This window comes from Lepidochelys kempii, chromosome 6 (assembly GCF_965140265.1).
Source record: "Lepidochelys kempii isolate rLepKem1 chromosome 6, rLepKem1.hap2, whole genome shotgun sequence".
Classification (NCBI taxonomy): domain Eukaryota; kingdom Metazoa; phylum Chordata; order Testudines; family Cheloniidae; genus Lepidochelys; species Lepidochelys kempii.
In genome coordinates this window covers 61,546,890-61,558,961 of record NC_133261.1, presented here as the reverse complement: position 1 = coordinate 61,558,961, position 12,072 = coordinate 61,546,890, and the positions used below count along the sequence as shown (strand labels likewise).

At 44.2% G+C, this 12,072-nt stretch overlaps 1 protein-coding gene across 15 annotated transcripts in view; it reads right to left on the bottom strand.

The window, feature by feature from the left end:
* NR1H3 (nuclear receptor subfamily 1 group H member 3) overlaps positions 1–12,072 on the bottom strand; it is a 62,014-nt gene that overhangs the window by 48,225 nt on the left and 1,717 nt on the right. For 5 of the 15 annotated variants that reach the window (XM_073348253.1, XM_073348267.1, XM_073348269.1 and 2 more), the window contains exons 1-2: positions 8,335–8,606; positions 1,455–1,509 (exon numbers count right to left, since the gene is read on the bottom strand). The exons of 2 other annotated variants lie outside the window; for them this stretch is intronic. The gene's annotated coding sequence lies outside the window, so the exon portion shown is untranslated. Of the gene's footprint in view, positions 1–1,454; positions 1,510–2,394; positions 2,504–2,628; positions 2,682–8,334; positions 8,607–9,397; positions 9,562–12,072 lie in introns of those variants that run through there. 8 more of the 15 variants (XM_073348256.1, XM_073348255.1, XM_073348257.1 and 5 more) reach the window with 6 other exon arrangements.

Below are 12,072 nucleotides of genomic sequence, written 5' to 3'. Positions count from 1 at the left end.
CTTTTTAGCAACTACATCCCATGGCTGACTCATAAAATTTCTGATCCACTATAACCCCCTGATCCTTTTCAGCAGTACTACTGCCTACCTAGTTATTCCCCATTTGATTTCTCCTTCCTAAGTGTAGTGCTTTGCACTTATCTTTACTGAATTTCATCTTGTGGATTTCAGATCAATTTTCCAATTTGAGAAGGTCATTAGGAATTCTACTCGTCCTACAAAGTGCTAGCAACCCTCCCAGTGTGGCACCATATGCCAATGTGATAAGCATACTCTCCATTTCATTAGCCGAGACATTAATTAAAAAATTGAAGTGTCAGACCCAGGACAGACCCTTACAGACCACCAGTAGATGTGTGATTCTGAACCATTAATAACTAGTCTTTGAGTACAGTCTTTTGATCAATTTTCCAACCACCTTATTGTAATTTCATATACACCACATATTGCAGAGCACCCACCGGCAGCTCCCTGTCCCGCCCCCAGCCCCAGCTCACCTCCGCTCCGCCTCCTCCCCTGAACTCACTGCCCTGCTCCGCTTCTCTGCTGCCCCCCCACCCCGGCTTCCTGCGAATCAGCCGGGGGGTGGGGGTGAGAAGCAAGCGGCAGCTTCACACTCAGGCCCAGAGAGGCGGAGGTGAGCTGGGGGCAGGGGACGCAAGGAGGGCCGCCTGCGCCACAACAGGTAACCCGGGGGGCGCACAGGGAAAGTGCTCCCCACCCCAGCTCACCTCTGCCACCCTGGGCCTGAGCGCAAAGCCGCCACCTGTTTCTCAGTCCTCCCAGGCTTCCCGTGCGAACAGCTGATTCGCAGGAAGCCGGGGGCGGAGGGGCGGGGGCGGGCGGAGAAGCAGAGTGGGGCGGCACGTTCAGGGGAGGAGGCAGAGCTGAGGTGAGCCGGGTGTGGGTGGGGAGCTGCCAGTGGGTGCTTTGCACCTACCAAATTTTCCCCGTGGGTGCTCCAGCCCTGGAGCACCCATGGAGTCAGTGCCTGAGGCGCCACTTCTGGCCAGTTGTTAAATTTAGAAGCCTTTTTAGAACCGGTTGTCCCCCGTGGAGTTGGCGCCTAAGGCGCCACTTTTGATGTGATCAGTGGGGGGAGCGGCCACTTCCCCTGCTCCCCCCCAGCTACGCTCCCCCGCCCCTAGGAGCCAGAGGAACCTGCCGGATGCTATCTGGGAGCTGCCCCAAGTAAGCACCGCTGGGACTCCCCACCTCGCTCCCTAGCAGCTGACAGGGGAGGGGGGTGGATGGGGCAGGGGTCCCGGGGGGGGGTCAAGGAACGCGGCGGGCTGGATGGGGCAGGAGTCCCGGGGGGGGGTGGCAGTGAGGGGGCAATGACCCCCTCTTGGGGTGAGGAGGGAATCGGTTGTTAAGATTTTGGCAGCTCATCACTGCATATTGCTTCACATTTCTTACGAGAACGTCATGAGGGACAGTATCAAAAGCCTTACCAGAATCAAGATCTATCACATCTACAGCTTCCCCTCATCCAGTAGGCCAGGAACCCTGTCAAAGAAGGAAATTAGGTTGGTTTGACAAGACGTTCTTCGATTAAAAAATGAAAGAATGGCAACAAGATGCAACCAAAAAGGTAGGCCACCACCTACATCAGGGCATTTTTGCTGGAATATTTGACCACAACCAAATGATAAGTGGTCAATTTTGACATTATTTGACCAGGCCATTAACTGGCTTGCCAAGCCTAGTTCCAGCTACCACTTGTAAAATAGCATTCTCCCTCTTGTTTTACTCCAAGGACAGCTTCATCTTGCCATATGATTTGTATTCTTTTCTACAGCCTCTGGCAGGAGAAAGGAAAAAGTAGATTTATAATCCTATTATTCTAAATAGTTTCAGCTTTCCATAAAGTTTCCCACTGTATCACTAAGAGAGCTGGAAACTGATATGCCCATGATGAAGGCCCCACATGTGTGCATGAAACAAATTTGTGTCTCACTATCTTTTTCAGAGAGAAGCCCACAGACTATGGGATTTTTAGGTTGATGGGGATCATATTTGCAATACTGACCATCCATGTTAGCATTGACTGTGAAAGCATGTGGAGAATGTCAAATACATTTCACACTTTTATTTTTATTGTTCTTGAGCTGCTGTTGACAGAGACCTTTCATGCCAATGGGAGGGGGCTGAGGTGATGCCTGCCTGGAGTCAGCTGCCTGTGAAGGGCCTGTATAGTGAGGACATTCTTTCAAGTAAAAATTTCCCCAGTTAGAAATGATGAGTCCCTGGCCACCACAGAATATAGCCACATTTATCTTTGACAGTGAGAGGTTAAACTTGGACTGGAGCACACTGAGGAACCTTCTGGCCTTATAAAATGGAGATGAGAGGACTAGAAAGAAACAGATGGTGGGCCAAGATGTTCCTTACTGCCTGCTTGTTCTTCCATATCTGGGCTCTTCCCCCAACTCTCATCACTCCATGGCCTCATCACTCCATGGCCAAGGGGAGGAGATGGGGACGAGGACAAGGCATGGCAACCTGCAGCAGCTGCAGCTAAGAACAATAACCTGGACGTTAAAGTGTTGCAATCCACAGTGGCAGCCAAAGACAACAGCCAGATGGTTAGGGCACTGTGACCCGCAGCAGCAGCCTGATCCTTACCTAATCTTTTAGGTGAGGCAGAAAATCCTCATTCTTCTATTATGGTATCTTCCCTAGGAACACACAGAGAGTTAAATAGCTATAGCATGTCTAGGGAAGCCCCAGACCTCCTAAGCATAGTTTCACAGGACTCTGTACTCTGCCTGAAAAGGTCTATCCTCTATTTTGTTTGTTTTAAAATATACATTTTATTATTTTTATCCCCTAACTTTCATTCAGAGAACTGGCTTTTCTCTACTAAGAAGAAAGAATTCCCTTTTTGTGTGTGTGAGCACACCCACAGGAATCAAAACAAGGACCCCTTCTATCTCTCTCTGGGAAGATACTGGCCAGGGGCTGAAGAACGGAGTCCCCAGAAAATCTAACCCTCTCTATTGCATGGGATCTACAGGGGCCAGATGGGTCTGTCTCTCCCCTGGAAGTCCACTGAAGAAATCAGCAGGGATCCCTGGAGGCTTATTACAGAAGTGGCAGCAGAGAAAAGGAACTGGACCCAAATGCCTCTTAGCACACTCTCTGGTGTTTATAAAGTAATCAATTCCAAGGCCAGAAGAGATCACTGTGATCATCTAGTCTGACCTCCTGTATCACACAGACCCCAGAACTTACCAAAATAATTCCTATAAAAACATCCAATCTTGACTTTAAAACTGTTAACAAGGCAGAATTGACCATAACCCTGGGTAAATTGTTCCAAGGGTTAATTACCCTCACAGCAAAAAAATTTACACTTTATTTTCAGTCCAAACTCATCTAGCTTCAACTTCCAGCCATTGAATCATGTTATACTTTTCTCTGTGAGACTGAAGAGTGTATTATCAAATATTCGTTCCTCAGGTGGATGTTTTATAGACTGAAAATAAGTAACCCATTAACCTTTTCTTGAGCTCATTGAATCTACCACTTATAAGGCATGTTTTCTAATCCTTTAATCATTCTCAAGACTCTTCTTTGAACCCTCTACAATTTATCAACCTCTTTTTGAATTGTGGACACTGAACCAGACACAGTATTCCAGCAGTAGTTACACCAGTACCAAATACAGAGGTAAAATAACTTCTCTACTCCTTCTCGAAATTCCTGTTTATGCATCCAAGGATCACATTAGCCATTTTGGCCACAGCGTCGCACTGGGAGCTCAAATTCAGCTGATTAACCATCATGACCCACAAATCTTTTTCAGAGTTATTGCTTCACAGGATAGTCCCCCATCCTATAAATATGGCCTGCGCTCTTCATTCCTAGAAGCATATATTTACATTTAGCAGTATTAAAATGCATATTGTTTGCTTGCACCCAGCTTACTGAGCAACCCATATCTCTCTGTATCAGTGACTTGTCCTCTTCATTATTTGAAACTCCCCTATTTTTTGTGTCATCTGCTAACTTCATCAGTGGTGATTTTAAGTTTTCTTCCAGGTCACTGATAAAAATATTGAATAATGTAGGGCCAAGAACCCATCCTTCTGGGACCCCAGTAGAAACACACCTGCTCTATGAGGATTCCCCATTTATAACTGTATTTTGAGACCTCTCAGCCAGTTTTTAATCCATTTAATGTATGTCATGTTAATTTTATATTCTGATTTTTTAATTAAAATGTTGTGCAATACCAAATTAAACACCTTAAAAGGTCTAAGTGTATTATATCAACAGTATTACCTTCATCAACAAAACTTGTAATCTCATCAAAAAAGATATCAATTTTGACAAGATCTATTTTCCATAAATCCATATTGCATTAATTATATTACCCTCAATTAACTCTTTTTTAAATCAAGTCCCGTATCAATCACACCATTATCTTGCCTAGAATTGACATCAGACTGACAGGCCTATAATCACCCACATGATCCCATTTAACCATTTTAAATATTGGCACATTAGCCTTCTTTCAGTCTTCTGAAACTTCACCAGTGTTCATAGATTTATTGAAAGTCAACATTAATGATCCAGCAAGATCTTAAGCCAACTCTTTTAAACTTCTTGGATGAAAGTTATCTGGGCCTGCTGATTTAAAAAAATGTCTAATTTTAGTAGCTGCTGTTTAACATCCTCCTGAGATACTAGTGCAATAGGAAGAGTATCATCTTATGGTATGACATTATTTGGTTTTTTCCCCCAAATACAGAACAGAAATATTTATAGAACGTGTCTGTTCTGCATTATCATCAATCATTCTACCATTTCCATCTAGTAATGTATCAATACCATTGTTAGGATTCTTTTTGTTCCTAATATACTTTAAAAACTCCTCCTTATTGTTCTTGATGCCGTTGGAACATAGATTTCTCAATGGGTCCCTTTGCTTCCCTTATCAATTTTCCACTATTTCTAGTTTCTTATTATATTAATTAGTATTGACTCCTTTCTTCCATTTGTTATGTTTTTTTATAGCTACCTTCACTTCCCCTCTAAACCATGTCTTTTTAACCAGTACAGCCTTTTTCCTTGATTGAGGGTTTTTAGGCATCTAGTAAAGTGAGTGTTCTTGAACAATTCCAAATCATCATTCATATTTTTCTGATTAAATTATTCCTCTCAGCTGATCTGGCTCATAATTGTTTTTAGCTTTGCGTAACTGCCCTTTTTGATGCACCAAGTATATATATTACTGGTTTGGACTTCATTCTGTTTGCACATTATAAATGTGATCAAGTCATGATTGCTTGTACTTAAGCTACCATTAAGCAACCCTGTGTTGACAATGTCCATACTGTGTCCAGTGACTGAGGGGAGGAGGTAGTGGACCTCAGCAGTCAGGAGTGTGGCTGCTGGTATGGGCTGCAGGTACAATTTTTTATTTTCTATGTAGTGTGCTGCCCTTCTGGCTTCATACCCCTCTTGGGGAGTGCGGAAGGGGAAACTGCTTGCCCCTGGAGTCAGTTTTCCCAATTCTATCTGGTTCCTTCCATGCCTGGGGAAGGGGTGCCAAGCCAACTCCACCCAGACTGGGCTGATGAGGGAAGGTGCATTCTGCCTGTAGAGCCAGCTGAGCTCCCCAGTGAGACACTCAATACGGGGATGAAGCAGGAAGCAAAGACACTTCCTTTTCCCTCTGGCTTTTCTCTGAAGGGGCACCAGCTGCTGCAAACACTGCATGAGGGAAGCAGAGCTGAGGGGGAAAACTTCCCAAAAAGCAAATGCAGTCCTGGGACACAGCTGGGAATAGTAAGCCAAACTGTTAGTCAGAAATCTGAAATCAAGTCTGGAATTTCCCTCAGTAAAGCCCCGCAGCTGAGGCACCTGGCTGAGCAGCTGGCCCCTGAAAGGCAAAAAAAAAATGGAGGGAACTTCAGGGACAAAGGCATTCCCCTACTGCCAATGACTGGCAGGTCAGGTTCAGGCTAAAGAGCCCCATGTGACCAACAATGAAGAGCAAGTCAAATCTGAGACATTATTTCAAATATAGGTTAAAATGATCTTTTTGACAACATATGACTCAGCCTGCAACTCCCAGTTGTGCAGACAGTCTGTGCCCCACAGAGCTCACAATCAAGATTATGACAAGATGTAACTGGTGGATGAGACAGACAAATGGGGAATTTGGAGAACGGGAGGACAAGGACACAGGAAAGTTAACAAATTATCATACATTAAGCAGAGGTATCCACTCCCCACCTGACTAGGCAAGCAGTGAGCAGAGATCTCTGCTCTGCTTAATGTGTAACTAGTCAGCCTTACTGATACCTCACCCTTAGACACCACCACCCCAATGCATTTGTCTCATCCACATGTTATTTCTGGTCATAATCTAGACTGTGAGCTCTTTAGACCAAGGGTCATTTTTTTTATACCACGACTGTACAACACTGAGCACTATGTGTCCCTGATTCATGAAGCTTGCCTGCAATACAAATTAATAATGTCTCCAACTTTTCATTCAAACTAGGGGATTTAATCCCTTTCATTTCACTAGGGCCAGGTCTACACTAAAAAGATAAGTTGACCAAGCTATGTCGCTCAGGGGTGTGAAAAATCCACCCCCCTGAGCAACGTAGTGAAGCCAACCTAACCCCCGGTGTAGACAGCACTAGGTCAACCGAAGAATTCTTCTGTCAACCTAGCTGCTACCTCTCAGGGAGGTGGATTAACTATAGTGACAGAAGAATCCCTGTCATCGCTGTAGTGAGTGGCTACACTGAAGGGTTACTGCAACCATGCCGCTGTAGCAGTTTAAGTATAGACATTGAGAATAGAAACAAAAAGGCTCACATTTAGAATAAAAGACATTTCAGGGGATTGGAGGGGAACCAGTGTTGGAGAGGTTAAAACCAAATCTGAAGACTTTCATCTCTAGGTCACCAGTTACAAACTGGCACAGGTTAGTAATGACTAAAAGCTGTTTCTATTGGATGGCCCCTGTTTGAAATAAGTTGTGGTCTCAGTCGGTTCCTAGTAGGACTGGTGTCCGCAACACAAAAAAAGCTACCACAACTGGCATTATTTTGCACACCCAGTAGAGAGGCCAAGGATTGGACAACTCATGGCAGCTCCCCTAGATATGATCCCTCCAGGTCAAAGATGAGAAACACTGACAGTAATGTGAGGAAGGTGACCTACCACTGCCCGTGCTATACCTGTTGTGGGATTAGAAGGACCTCCCTTCCTAACAGATGTCAGTCCAGAACCTCTTACCAGCACCTATGCATGGGAATAAATTAAAAACCACTTACAGAAACAAAGGAGGATTCAGGCAAGAGTCCAGCTGCCCCTCCCTCAAATAGAGTATGAATAATGTACAGGAGTACTGCAAACATCATAGCACATCAGTCTATCACCTTTCCCTACCACTGGAGCTGCAACATTACACTGAGGCAGGGCCAGGTGATGTGGGGGGGGCAGGTGATGGGATATGCCCCCAAAACACGGACAGAAGAGGCAGAGCTTGATATAAACATGTCAGAGAGAAACCTTACAGAGTATCTCCTAAAGAGAGATCACAGCCTGGCTCAATGGAAACCCCCCCTCCCCAAGCATTCTCCATTCCTGAATCCTATCGCTGAAGACATAAGGAAACAGGTACCTTGCAGCTCGGCAACAAAATTGCACCAAGTGGGTGCAAAAAGCATCCCCACCCCCTTTTGACACCTTTCTCCCTCCACCTAAGCTGCCTCCCAACCGTACCCACACAGATAGGCCAAGATGGATCACAGTCACATGAAAGGCTACAGCCCACTTCATCGGATACACAGAATGGAACATATAGTAAGCAGATATATATATACACATACAGAGAAGGTGGAAGTTGCCATACAAAGTGTAAGAGGCTAATTAATTAAGAAGAGCTATTAGGAGGAGAAAAAAAAACTTTTGTCGTGATAATCAAGATGGCCCATTTAGACAGTTGACAAGAAGGTGCGAGGATACTTAACATAGGGAAATAGAAAAGTTCAGCTCATTTTTCATGCCAGAAGACAATATTCCTAGGGAACAGGCCAGAATAGCTCCCTCAGCCACATTGCCCAGCTGCACAGAGGGTCCACAGTCCACACCTATGCTCAAACAATATAACAGGGTTTTTCTGAGTCAACTCAAATCTCCTTATGCCACTACAAACCCATCATAATGGCCACCCTAATGAGAGTCCTGAGAACAACATACTGTACAGCCAGCACGGGGTAGGCACAGCCTTGTAGAGCCAGAACAAGAAGGTGCCTGCAAATCCCAAGATTCCCCGGGACAGCATGAAAAGACAGCAGTTACCAGAAAGCTCCGTCCTGCAGCTCCTCCGTGGCCCAGGGACGCCAGCAACCCCGGGATTGGACGTGACCTGCTCAGTACGGGAATAACACAGGCCACAGGAGAGGGAGTGACCTGTTCGGCGCAGCGCAGTTGTGTCCCAGGGGCACAGGAATGCCAGGACTCAGGAGAGAGGACGACCGGGTGAGCACAGCCAGCCTTTAATATTTACTTCTTGGAGCTGCCGCTGAAGTTGCAGTGATGTAATGTGAGCAGCAGCCTCAGAGTCACATGCTTGAGCTTTCCCCAACTCCACCCCCACGGCGTTCCTCCCCCCTCTACCGTCCACATCCTGGCAGCATGGCCCGCTTGACAACACAAACAGAGAACCAGCTCCTCCCACCTGGCCTGCCGCCAGAAAAGCTGGGACCTAGTCGAACTCAGCCAGGGAACAGCAGCAAGAAAACCATTGCAGTTCCTGAGCCCGAGCTCTGGTCACCATATTTAGTTCCCCTGCAAACAGTTGGATCACCATCTCTGGAGATCAGGAGCTCAGCACTGAGCCCACTGCTCTCCTTATTGGCCTCTTCCTCTGAGCTCTCCTTATTGGCCTCTTCCTCTGAGCTATGGGGATAGTTAGGAAGCAGAGGGCATGCACTGTGTTTCACCTGGAAAATGTTACAGATGTATTTATTTTTACATTTGGGGACTAGTTGATCTCCATTAAAGTAAAAGAGCAATAGCACCAGACACAGTGTGGACTGGCACAGGGAAAGCTTCTGTTCCCACCCAACTCTCTTGATGGACCCCATTCCTGACCATCAGCACCTCCTGCTATTCCAGATGTGCTCCCCACACATCTCTCCTGAACACCTTCAATCCTGGCCAGCAGCCCCCCTGCTATTCCAATCCAGGGCTAGGATTCCCTGCAGGTAGCTCTGCCCATCCCCTTTAGTGCTGCCCTGCAGCTTCCCCCCCCCCCCCCCCCCCCCACTTTGGCTATTCCAGGCTTGGCCTGGCCTGGCCTGGCCTGCTGCTTCCTCAGTACACCAAGTAACAGGAACACAAATAAATGTGATATACTCACTTCTTGCTTCACCTTCATTCTTTGTCTCCAAGATTATCCTTTCCCTGACCTACTATAAGTCTATTGTGTCTCTCCCTTTCATTATGTTCTGTCCCGTTCCTCTGCTGGGCTCTCCTCAGCTCTCTTCCCCTTCCTCACCTGGGTCTCTCATGTTCTCCCCATCCCTGAAATGATGGAGGAGAAAAATTGATGAGCCAACCCTGTAGCAGGTAATGCAGGAAGCAGAAGAGGCCTCCTATCAGTTTACCTTCAAATGGATTTATTTTAAAAAAAGTTCAGATGAAAGTGGATCTCAGAGTTTGGCCAAATCCCGAATCAATTGGTCCTTAGTCTAAAAATATCTGCTGCCCTCAGAGTCCTTTTTAGACTAAGGAAGGAGAAGGAAGGAGGAAATGGGGCTGTAAGTTTAGAAACAGTCTGTAGGAAGATCTGATTAGTTAGAATAAAAGTGCTGGACACCTGTAGCCACTGCCATCACCTGAACCCCAAAGAAACAACAGCTCCTTTCTGATGGCATCAACAAAATCACCCTCCTGGCAAGCAGAGCATATCGCCAAGGCCTTGTCAATACAAGAAAGTTGCACAGGATTAAATGAATTTTAATTTTAGTTAAACTGGTACTACCCCTTGTGTGGACACTTATCTCAGTCTAAGAGTAGCTTATTTCAGTTTAGTTTAACCAATTACTAATTGTCTTGAACCTAAATGAAATAAGCCAGGTTTAAACCAAAATAACAGCCTTTTGCACCAGTTTGATGAAATTGGTGTAACAAAAATCACTCCTTAAACTAGACTGATACAACTTGCTCAGACACACAAGTTTCAGAGTCATATTAACCAGAAATGGAAAGATCCCCTTAGGGGGACACAGTCCATTCTCCGCACCTTCCAAGACTAGGGTGGGATTGCTCACTAGTATATTATGGAGAGGCAGCAGCCTCTCCATAGTTCAGGCTACAATCAGTCCTGTTTTAGACAATCTATAATTTTAACGTGGAAAGTTGGTTTGGCTGAAAAATTGCTTGCTTCACCCAGAAGCCAAAGCAAATGCAAACAAACTGCATTTGAGTTACAGGTCGGTTTAAAAACAAAAAAAAACAAAAAAAAAACCCAGATTTTAAATGTAGACTTTTGTCTAATGTTTCCTTGAATCCCAATATTGATCAATTCAAATCACATCACAGTATAAATACTATTTTTCCACCAGTAATCAAAAACATATCTGACAAAGAAACATAAAAAGTATATGTACACAGCAACAACATAGAGGTCTTGTCTGCAAAGAATTTTTAAGCAACTTTCCCACCATTGGCTTAGCACTAGTGAAATTAACAATACTAATATACAGATAATATCTACAGTACAATATTCCATATTAAAAACCTGCAGTAAAAATATTAACATTTTTTGACTAAACACTCTTCTTATGTGGCACCTCCATGACTGGAGGTTTGCAACCATGGTAACCCATTCTGTACAGTTCTCTACTAATCTCTTTGTGGATGAATAGTCCTTTTGATCCACCCATGATACCACATCATCCATCCACAATCTTCTTTTTCTGCCTTGTGTTCTTTTGCCATCAACTTTCCTTTCCAGTGCCTTTAAACATATCACCCACTGAGCTTCTTAAAATGTGCTGTGCAAATCAAATCTATCTTTTCATAAGATCTCTAACTAGCAATTGTTGAGTTCTAATACTTTTTCATTGGTTTTAGCATTTAACCCAGGGTATTTTCAGAATTCTTCTGTAACCCCATATCTGGGGGAACTGAAGCTTCTTTATTATCCATGTTTTCAGTCAGGTCTCAGCGCATGTTTATTGAGAAGTCTAACAGCTTAATTGAAGAGGCTGAGATTCTGACTCTTGTATAACATTCTGTCTTCAAATTTTTTCTTAGTAATTGAAATGGTTATTATCAACAACATTTGTAAACATGTGATTATAAATCCCTTCATCTTTCAGTTACTCAGCTTTCACTCTTTTGGCTGTTGCAATGCCATAATTTTACAAGTTCTCTAGCCAGTAAAGTATTCCAAGCTACACGAGAACAGACATTTTAATGTTAAAACAAAGCAACTTTTTTTAATCCAGTCCTTCTTTATAAATAATAACAAAGCGCACAATCCCAATTTTTTTTGAGTCACCTTTAGTAAGATTTAGAATTTTCTAGGTTTCTAGGAAATCTGTACGAGCTCAGCAAAAAAACAAAAAAAAAGTTTACTACACATGCTCAGTACAGTAAATCTAAATCAGTTTTCTGACACTGGTTGCTCCACTGTGAGGGTTCTGCCGTGTCAAATTTTAACTTATTAAAGAACTGTTAAAAAGTTACAAAAACAACAAGGAGTCCGGTGGCATCTTAAAGACTAACAGATTTATTTGGGCATAAGCTTTCGTGGGTAAAAAACCCACTTCTTCAGATGCATGGAATGAAAATTACAGATACAGAAATAAATATATACTGGCACATGAAGAGAAGGGAGTTACATGACAAGTGGAGAACCAATGTTGAAGGCCAATTTAGTCAGGGTGGATGTAGTCCACTCCCAATAATTGATGAGGAGGTGTCAATACCAAGAGAAGGAAAATTGCTTTTGTAGTGAGCCAGCCACTCCCAGTCCCTATTCAAGCCAAATTGATGGTAAATAAATCTGTTAGTCTTTAAGGTGTC